This window comes from Cryptomeria japonica, chromosome 9, assembly GCF_030272615.1.
Source record: "Cryptomeria japonica chromosome 9, Sugi_1.0, whole genome shotgun sequence".
NCBI lineage: Eukaryota > Viridiplantae > Streptophyta > Pinopsida > Cupressales > Cupressaceae > Cryptomeria > Cryptomeria japonica.
In genome coordinates, this window is record NC_081413.1 from 351,859,665 (window position 1) to 351,871,665 (window position 12,001).

Genomic DNA, 12,001 nt, shown 5'->3' on the forward strand with positions numbered 1-12,001 from the left:
TTTGCTAAAAGCTCATCTACATAGTCCTCTATTAATGTGTGCATCATGTCATGGAATATTGTAGTTATAGCTCTTTGATAAGTTGTTCTAGAATTCTTGATGTTGAAGGGCATGACATTCTTGATGTTGAAGGGTATGACATTCCAATAGTATGTTCCCCACAAACATGTGAAAGAATTTTTTTGCTAATCTTTAGGTGCTATTTGTATTTGACTATAACCAAAAAAGTCATCCATTAATGATAGTATTTCATATCCTATTACGAGTTCAACTATAATATCAATGTTGGGTAGTGGAAAATCGTATTTTGGAAAAGGTTTATTTATATCCTTGAAGTTTGTACATATTTTAATATATTTTTTTGGTTTAGTAATAGGTACCATATTAGACATCCATTCAACATAATCAATGGGTCAAATAAAACCAACATCTAAGAGCTTCTTTAATTTTTCTTTTACCAACAAGGTGATATGTGTGTTTATTTTCCTAAGCTTTTGCTTAACTTTATTAGCACCTAGTTGTAAGGGTAGATAATGGAGGACTACTTCAGAATCTAGCACTAGCATATTTGCATAGGACCAAGTGAAATTAACATGCCTTCTGAGAAACTCAATGAATTCTATTCTATCTACCTCTGTTAGCAATGCAGCTAAGTGTACTATCTTGGGACCTTAAGCTATTCCGATGTTTTGTTGCTTTGAATTTTCTACTAGGAGTGAGGAATTTTCTTGACTCATATGGAGGATATCCAACCTTCCATATTTGGGTAGCTTAGTGATGTTTTAACCCTCATATCCATCTTTTATTTTTACTTTTTCATTGTCAGAAGGCACCTTATAGTTTTTGTACACTAAAAATTGACCCTTCTTCTATTCATCAATTCTCCTCAATAATTAAATAATTTTTAATTACTTAATCATGTGACTAATATCCTCCTTTCCTCTAACATTAATTAAATAATTTTTTAGTTTTAATTAATTATTTCATTCCCCTTTAATTAATTAATTATCTTCTTTCGCTCCTTCTACCCCTTTATAATTAAATAATTTTGATTATTTAATTATCTAATTATTATTCTATAGTCAATTAAATAAATTTAATTTATTCCACTATACACCTTCTCCTTCTCAACTAAGTAAATAGATGAACATTTATTTACTTTTCCCTCTTTCTAGTGAATTCATTAATTTGGTTATTTAATTTTATCTATTTTTTCATTCACCTCCCCACTTTCTTATAGTCTCTACCATTTGTCCTTTGATTCCTTTCACTAGATTCCTATTCCTCTCCTGTCTTTGGAAAACTTTCTCCTACACTATTAGAACCATCCATTCCTTTTAGGATTAATTGAAACTCCACCGTTGATCTATCCCCCTCCAAATCTATATAATTTGAATCTTTTCCTCCATTTTTCATTTAACCACTACACTTGAGCTTTTCTTTTATCTATTTTTTGTTTCTTGTAGATTTTTTAGGGCACTTATTTCATACGTTTCAAAGAAGAATGAAGGACCATGGAGTGATCATGGGAGTATTTCATTTCATCATGCTTTATTGAATTGATTTGTGCTCAATATGTACTCTCAATTTCATGCTCTTCATAGGATGGTCTGATTTCACATAGATTTGAGGAATTTGTGGTTTCCCATTGATGATTTATTCAAATTAGATTTCAAGCTATACATTTTGGGACACCTGGTGGGACCTGATGTCCCCGATTTGATATTTTTGTGAAGCTTTTGTCAAATTTATAGGTTTTGTCTGAAGATTAGCACCTTTTATCACTAGCTTTGCACTTTTGTTTCATTCTTTTGTGCTTTTGTTTACTATTGACATACTTCTGTTGTAATCTTTTGGACATTTGTTGACCTGAATTATGCTTTTGCTAGGTATTTTTTCACAATTGTGGATGAAGTATGCATTTGTCTCATAGTTCTACACATGTTTCTCATACCTATGCATATATTGCTCAAGCTTGCATATCTGATCATGATTCATGTGCTTCTGCAAGGTATATCTATTGTCTGGTTTTTGTTCTTGTGCTTTTGACCTATTGACTTATGGTAAATTTATTTGTAACAAGTTTGTGCACCTTGTCCTTTTCTTGGTGAAGACCCACTCAACTTACTAACAATCTTATTATAGTACCAAAACTTGCAAAAGAGGTTGAAGTTGAAAATTCTAACTTGTGGTGGTGCAAGGCCTTTGATTACTTTCATTGTCTTTTCTTTTAGGCTGAACAAAATTTCATATGATGCACTCATGTAAACTTTTGTCTTTCATGTCTTGTGAACTTGCATGCTTTCCATTATATTACCCAAGATTTTAATGGTATTCCATCTCCACTCACCTTCATGGAACTTGGTTGAAGAGAAACCATAAGAAAAAATCATTTTCTTTTGAATTGGAGGCCTTCCTGGGGACCTCACCTCGAGCATACAATCTCTAGTGCGCTATATCAAGGGATGAGAGTGAAATCTAAGCATGCACCTTTTGGCCATTTTTATGTGTTCCTTAGTGATGCAGGACATATTGGGTGATGACTTAGGTCTGATTATGAAAGTCTCAAACACATACTAGGTCTCAATGTTTATCTTTTCAGACACCGATATTCTTAGATCCCTTAGTAGACACCTTTGTTACTTAGAAGCTAGCCTTTGTAATTGCTTGATTGGTATCTTACCCTAAAGACTACTCCACATGCACCCTCCCTAGTAAGATATAAATCCCTCGGTTAACAAGTTTTTCAGACTTTCAAGGTAAGAGGAAAGGTGAGCCAATGTCATGACACAAGTTCTCATGCCACCAGAGCTCTATCTATCGACTTTGGATTGACGTTGAGATGGGGCATGATCAAGTAGTATCCTATCCTTGAGTACTAGGTTGTCCATGCTTTCAAGTATTTTCAATTTATATTAAACCAATAAAATGAACACTTTTTGGGCTATTCTAGGTACTCATTCAATACTCAATAAATTAGAGTCAGACAACCAAATCTATCTTCTATGCTTCTCAAGTATTTTCTTTCTTCAAAACATCATAAAACTAACCAAACATCCAAAAAAAATTTTAATTAAAATTGCCTTAAAATCAAACCCTGCATTGGAATTTGCACATATTTTACTTTTTGTGTATTTGTTTCTTAGAGATAAACATTTGTTTCTCAATTTTGTCCTTTTGTTTGGAAATTCTATGCATCTATTGACTAGATCTATGCTTTTGTTTTCTAAAACTGTGCATTTAATTCACTCTACTGAGATTCAAACCGAAGCTAGAGAACTTAGGAATCATAGAATTTTAGACATGAAACTAAGATTGAGACCATTAGAATAACATCTTTCAATTTCCTGCATATGCTTTGCATCTCTATAAGGAACAAATCATTCACATTTAGAGAAAACTTTCATGAGGTGCAGATTTCGATTTCATCATTTGTGATTAGGATCTTGAATCTTCTTTATCACTGATTTAACGTCATCAAGTGTAATGCCCGCCAAAATACCCTAGAGAAATAAACCAAAATTTACTAACAAAGGGAGATAGTTTTATTTTTTAAGTCAACTATGACTTCCATGTTATCGCTAACATTCATTAATGCAACATTACTACCATCATGCATCAATACAACATTAATAATTTACAAGAACATGTTAAACATTATGAATGCAACCATAGTATATTATTACGCAAGCGGAATCCATTATTAATCATTAACATAACTCTATATAAACTCATACAATTTATCCATTCTCTAGGGAATCTCAATGTCACTACTTGACATAGTTTCTATCTCAACACATATCCATATAGAACACAATGTACTATTATCCAACAATTCATTTACTTCCTATACAACTATGATAAATCTTTAACACATAAGCATATATCTATCTTATTCCATACTCTTTAGGTTCATATAAAATACCAACCAAATGTTCCTAATACCATATTTATTCATCAATCACTTAACACTTAATAAATCTAAATGCATTTAACCTTCTCCTACATATGGAACTAGATTATTTCCTTAAGCACAACCATTATGCAAATCATCAAGATTACTTTTCATATTCATATGCAAGATTATAACAACAAGCACTTATCTATTTCCAAATAGGATTCCATGTTGCTAAACAAATACAAGGGCCATATGTTACCTACAAGAATAAACACAATCTAATATTTAAATCTCCTAATTCATCATAATATCTCATTCCCAACATGATCAACATTTCTACAACACAATCCATATATTAATATATCATCTTATTATAAGAACTTAGTCCTATATCATCAAGTCCAAATATACAAGAGCACATGGAACAACACATAGTCTCTTTCTCTACATCCCATCCTAATGCTTAATAATATAAGTTATGTAAGTACATATTCTTATTCCACATTTACAAGTCATTGTAAACAACATTGCCACTAATACATAGAAATCAGCTCAATAGATCTACTGCATATTGAAGAGTCATACAATCCATACAATCTACAACTACTAATTTATTTCCCATATCTCAAGATAACTAACATTGAATAATAACATCTTTCCAATCAAGGCATACACAATTACTAACATATTCACTACCATCCACAAGATATACATAATTTCATTTATATCTCTCAATCACTTCATTCCTCTCTAATCAAAATAACATATACAATAGAATATCCGATTACAACAATCTCACTCAATAGATCTCATTCTGAATTCAATCTACTACAAGTCCTATTATACATATTCTCAATCAACTGATTACGTAGTATTCTTTACATTTTCATCCTTCATACCACATGATATCAATTCTAATTACAAAGAATATGGTCCAAGAATCCATTCACATGATGAGATAATATAAATCCATGTCCACACACGCTAACATCCAAAAAAGTTTATCCCAATGGTAGAAGATATCAAGCCACCCAACCATGTGGAACCAAATAGGAACCACCCCCCTCATGCTAGGAGATGACATAAGGTTCCAAAACAAACTCAAGACCTAATATGACACCTAACAACCAAAGGATACTACATGACTTCATAAGACTCCAACATAACTATGCAACATCCAATCCCAACACAAGGCTGAATCAAGACAACCAAACCTCTAGAGGCATAATTAAAAAATCAAAGCTTATATTTAATGGACACATGTAGGGTAGAGTGTCATCACATGCTAACCTCATGTGGCATCCATCTCCACCTTGGAGTCACACAACGGAGATTGGGCTATCGCTCCAATGGTCTTACAGATCTAAGATCCCAAAACCATCTCCCTAGGTTTGTCCAGTTGGGACATACAACAACATATTCTTTATCTCGATTAGGTAAATTAATAGTTACCCAAACCCACTAATCAATTATTATTATTGTTATCACTTGAAATTACAACATAAACTCTTCATGTGGTTCCATAGGTCTAGACCCCCTTCCTACAGATCTAATACTCATGACCTTGGTCCTACACATGGAAGAGCCCACTCTCCCAACCATGGATCATAACCATAGGGTAGAACATAACAAGATACATCATAATAAAAACATTAAGCTCAACATAGAATACATAAAAAAGGATCATAAATTGGATAACACAAAACATAACCATCATCATTCCACAAAGGCTAAACATCAAGTAATCAAGTCATAAGTTCCTAATGCCATAATGCAACAATAAAGAGAGCATAAAAAATGTCAAATACACATAATCAAGGGAATTACATGAATCCAAAAACATAGAATACTCCTCCACAATAAGGCACAACATATCATCTCATTGGAGTTGCACATAAACCTCCTCAACAACAAGGGTACACTCAACTTGTTGGAGCAACATAAAAATACCTAAACAAACAAGTGCAAAACCACTTGCCAGAGCCAAAATGGATTCACACACATAAAAAATGAATAGAAAAATGCCCAAAATTACCAAAAATGATAGTACATAACCCCTAGAGTAAAAAAACATCATTAAAAGTCAACTGAGAAGTCAAAACCCTAACAAAAATGTGCTGATATGGTTTTGGCACTTTTTTCCTACTTTGGTGCTATTGACTCCCAGAGTGGTGCTTTTGTCACTTATTTTAGTTCTTTTGTAACTAGGTTGTAAATTTGGAAAATGAAAAAAGTATGCAAATAAACACGCCTGAATTTGGGCATAAGCACTATTAGGGTTTGAAACCAACCCAGAACTCATAAGAGACCAACATAGAAGAATAACAGGGTTTACACAAGCTCAATGAGGTCATAAATCAAAGAATTTGATTACATCTAGAAAATACATGCACAAAAATGTGTCACATAGACTACCGTACTAATGCAGATCATAACATAAGGACTTCAAACACCATGAGAACCTAAAATAGGATATACAAGGGAAATACAAGCCTCCACAACACAAATACCATTACAGAAAGCATTTATAAGAATAGTATAACCACCAAATCACATTTCCAAACACCCATTACCAACCATACCCAAACTTGCATTCACAGATTATAATTGAAATCATTTCCATTAAGTTTTTCTTTCAAGTACCTAAAATAAATAACTGAAATCAATTTCATATTTTCCCCAAACAATCTTTTGGAATAAACTTGTAGGAAATATTTCCTAAAATCCAAAACCAAGAATAAAGTACTCAGATCCAACCTAGAAACGAAGCAAGGGCAATGAAAAGTTGATGAAGAAATCTTCCAAATCCAACAAGCCTTAATGTAATCCAAATCAGAAAATGAAAATCCAAATCCTCAAGGAATCTGCAAACTCTCCCCAGAAGCCAACCTCCCATGAATGTACAGGAAACCATAAAATTCCCCAAAAATTAAACTCAAAACTTTATTAAAAATCCACCAATCAAAATATTCCCCAAAACCATATATTATACCAACCCTTTGCAAATTTTGAGGAAGGTATTAAATAAATATGTTATTTACCTACCTCCCCCATTAGCCAATTAGATAAAAGGGTAGGTAGATTAATATTATTTCAAATTAACCAAAGATGGGAGTAAAAAGATAAATAATCAAATAATAGTTTATACCCCATAATAAAATATTATTCACAAATAACAATATAATAAACCACCACATAAGAGAATTCATAGAAGAGAAATCTCCCATATTGATCGAGTCATTGAACAACTAGAACTTTTGATCTCGAAAATTGTTAACTCCAACTTATCCAACATTAAATGTAATCATTATTTTTCACATTGGGACAGCCTGATGGTCAAAGAATGGAAAAATATTCATATCCCACTTGGTCAGGTACCAAATTGGCAATCTATTCATACTAAAGATAGATCTATTATTAAATGGCACCCATCTTTTAGAGAGTTTGCTAAAATTAATTTTGATGGTGCCTCAAGAGGAAATCCTGGTGCTTCAGGAATCGGTGTTTGTATCAGGGACTGGTTAGGCAATGTTTTGGCAATCAAGTAAGCTCCCATCAACCCAAGATCAAATAATATGGCTGAAGCTCATGCATTATAACATGGTCTAAATTTGGCAAAGAAAAGAGGTTTTACAAAAGTTCATATTGAAGGGGACTCCCTAATAATAATTAGTGCATGCATCACTAAGGTTGTTTTCAATTGGCATCTTAATTACATAATGAAACATGTATGACATCTACTGCAATCATTCCTGGACATTTGCATCACACATACACTTAGAGAAGGTAATAGGGTGGCTGATTTGCTATCAAATTATGGTTGTGATGGGAATTTTATTGAATTGTTTTCTATAGATCAGACCTCCTTCTTGATTACTGGACTTTAGGAGCTTATTTATGATGAATTATTATAACACATTTCAAACTCCAGATCTTATGCAATTGATATCAATCATGCTGCATTTGGGTGATGGAGTTGTCCCTACACAACTTACTTGTGCTCTGCTCATGGTTGTAATGATTGTTTGGTGCACCGACGTGTTAGGTGATGGTGGCTCGATTTTCTTGGTTATTATTGAATACTTATCTATGAAAGTTTGTATTATGCCAGCTGGTTTTATTATGAGAACTTTGATGCTGGCCTTTGTTCTTAGGATTTCAATTTGACATATCTTTGTGCACGGACGAGGAATCAAAGTTTTCTTCACTAGTTCTTTCTCTGAGGAGTCCCTTGAACTAGTTTCTATTAATAATAAAATATAAGTGCTCTGTCACTTTTTGATTAAAAATAAAATAAAATAATAATAACGAAAAAATCCCAAAAAGGCAATATTAAAATAAAATAAATATAAAATCCAATAATCAACATTCAATAAAACTCAATTAAAATATAAGTAAATAAACAATAAATAATAATTATAATTATAATAAACAGTAATAATAATTAAGCTCTAATTAAACAATAAATAAAATGTTAAATAAATTAAATCAATTAAACATTAATCAAATAAAAAATAAATATCGAACGATTAACAATCACACAACTCTAAATATGAATACACATAGACTCACATCACCTTATGCCAACAAAGGGGAACAATCACAACTCAAGACTCTAACATAAACTTGCATCGTGTCACAACTAACAAGGTACACAACTTAAACCTAGAGTGTGTGAGGAAAACTATGTCATCTTCGACAAATTTCCATTGGGATAGAGGTACGCTCAGACCTGTGAAGCCAAATGGAGCTGATGTCTAGTACCTGCAAAACTTGCATCAACACTAAACACAACATATGCAATACATATACATAATAATAATAAGACGTATGATAGAAAATCATGATGACATATCATGCTCGCTATGAGTGATATGACATCCTCTATACTCATGAAGAAAGTCACACAATATAACATATAAAATGTCACATAAAGTCATGATCATGATATAGGGTTAGTACCTTCATAGCATCATAAGTCATATAAATCTCCAAACATGATAAGTCATATAAAATGACATAAATCCACATCAAGTAACTAGCATCATCAATACCATCTAAGATGGAAATAAAGTCATAAATAACCATCTAAGCATCAACCATATGTCTAAATAAATCTATAAATGTGTAAGTCAAAATACAAGTCTAGGAGAGGCACTACATCAAGAGTCAGATTAGTTAATCCTCTCATTTGTTGAGCTTGTACTCATCAGTCTAGTGAAATTTTGACCAATAAATCCTTCCAATCATCATTACACAAGGTATAGTCATAACCTTTCCAAAATCTAAGATTTCTTACATTTTTATATCTCAAAAATTCCAAAAACATTTAAAACATTGTAAAAAACACCAAACAAATAATTGTGTATGTTGAATTTGTACCTATTTGTAAATCCTAAATGATCCAACCACAAATATAGATCTACAAATTAATTTAACAAACAATTAATAGAGATCTACCATGCATGCAAATAACATAAAATAAAACCCAATATACCTTCACAACCAAATATACCTTCACATACATTGTAGGTCTGTCTCCATTGTTCTCCTATTGTCCATGATCTTGTTTGAATGGTGTTGGTTCTTAGATTTGTATGCACTTGTACAAGAGATCAATGAGGAATAGATGTGGTTGTGATAATGTAAGGCTATGATGTATTCTCTAGAAAGATTTTGACATTATGTAAGTATGATAAGGATTGTAGATTGATCAAAATGGAAGGAAGAATCCTCTTTTACTTAAATCTACAAGAGAATCAATGACTTACATTAAGAGGTTAAAATATGAATGGCCATGATCACATAGTTAGAAAAGAATCAATAAGATGAAGCAGTTGGTAAATATGAAGGGAGGAGATTTAGAGGTGGAAAGGTAAAAGATAAGGGTGAATAGGATTAAGAGGTTAATTTTAAATAGAGGGATAAGATTAAGTAGCGGGTTGACTTTGAAGAAAGAACAAAGTGAATGAAGAGACAATTGACACTTGTCACATGCTTAGAACTAAGATTATGATACATGTGAACAAGTTTGAGGGCTAGGATTAGAAAGAAGAGGATAATGAATTAATTTATAAATAAAAATATTTGTTTAATTAATAGAAGAAAAAGGTGGGGTTTAGGATAGTTAAATAAATAATAAATATTTATTTAATTTTTATAAAGAAAAGGCTAATGAATTAAATAAATAAATAAAAATATTTATTTAATTAAGGATAATTTTAGGTATCTACATTTTCCCCCTCTTTGAGACAATGTAGTTTGTCATATTGTTTCAAATAAGTCTAAAACATAGTGGGTGGGAATGGGATAAATACTAGAAGCATGATGTCCTAGTCACAAGAAGGATGAGGAAGAATGATGAGTTAGTAGGATGATGTTGTCTTACAAGGACATGTGGGTTAGGACAATACATTTGTGCTCTCAAAAGAAACATGGAGGATAAGGCTAGAAGCAATTGGATAAGGAGATAGTAAATCAATGGCCATAGAAGTATTTATGGATAGAATTGGATGGATAGATAGAAAGGATGAGGATGAAAAAATCTTGTGCTTAATATAGTGTTATACTATCATTGAGCTTATTATGGAAAGTGAATGCAAGCATCTAAATATGACAAAATCCTAGATGACTCACATACCATTTGCAAGGAGTGATAAGACAAACTGCAAACAAAAATCAAATGATAAAAATAATGATCCATCCTCACTTCTCTAATCAATTTTAAATGTTTTTGATCATGCTTGTGTTGACATAATGGATGAATTGATTATGTGTTGCATTGATGTTTTGTCATTGATGTCAACACTAGATGTTATGGTTAGTTACCGATAGACAAGTTTTGGTTACCGGTAGAAGATCTAGTGTTACCGACAGAAGAGAATATCTGTTGGACACTTCCGACATGTTTGGATTAGTGAAGTATATCTGATTTCATATGTTATATGCTTCATGAGCATGTTTTGGTCAGTTGGTATTGGCTTGGTAATTGGATGCTATCATACACTCTGGTAAACCCTTACCGACACTGGTTTAAGGCTTTACCGATAGAGCTTTCATTGAGGAATTGTGACAAGATGCATAATTGGTGTTGGTGCAGCTTCTTCATGGATTTCAAGATGTTGAAGATGTTCTTTGATCATGCTTCAATTGCTTGAAGACATTGCTTTGGCTTGGTGGACCCAGAATAGGTCTGGTACCTATCTAGGTTATGGACCGGTATCATGCTAACATGTACTCTACACGTTACCGGGATGTCTCGAGATGATTTATGGATTTGTTATTATTATTTTGGTCTTATGCCAACATGGCATATCACTGCAAATGAAATTATGTAATGATCTTATTGTAATATCTTTAGGTGGCCGACCTAATTGGTTTAGGCCTTAGGGTTTGTATAAATAAGAGGTAGAAACTCTTTGTAAAGTATCATGGTTATTGGAAAGGTCATGGTCAAGGAATGTAATGTGCGAATATTGTAATATCATTTAGGTAGAGAAGTTGGTCGATCACTGGTGATCGAATTGGATTCAGAAGAGGATTTAGTCCTTCGCACTAAGCTTAACCGAGACTGTAATTAGGGATGATAGATGCTATTTCTAGCAGTTCACTCTATTGGATTGTTGTCCATTTATATTGAGATGGTTGTAGCCTCTCTGTAGTCAGTGAGACTCTTTTGTAATGAGCAGTATGCTCTAGGCAGTGTGCCTTCCTGCAAGTGCAGGCTCCTCATTGTAACACATTCTTTCTGTAAAAGTATCATTTGAATGTGGGTAAGCTTTCCACTGTGATTTTTCCCTTTCTGGATTTTCCATGTACAAATCATGGTGTTATGTGGTATGGTTTCTTTGCATTGATTATCTGGTTAATTGTTAAGTTGTATTGTTTACCGGTATCTATTCCTACTGACATCTGTATGTGCTTTACCGGTACTTGTTTTTTTTAAGGTTGTATTGTGGATTAAAAGTTATAATCTGTTAACAAGATTCACCCCACCTCTCTGTTGTTCACCGGTTATCCTAAAATCTTGGAAAATGTATCTTGATATATGCATAATTTCCAATTAGGTGAATTATTTAGATTTTCTTAAAGAGAAGTGTCACA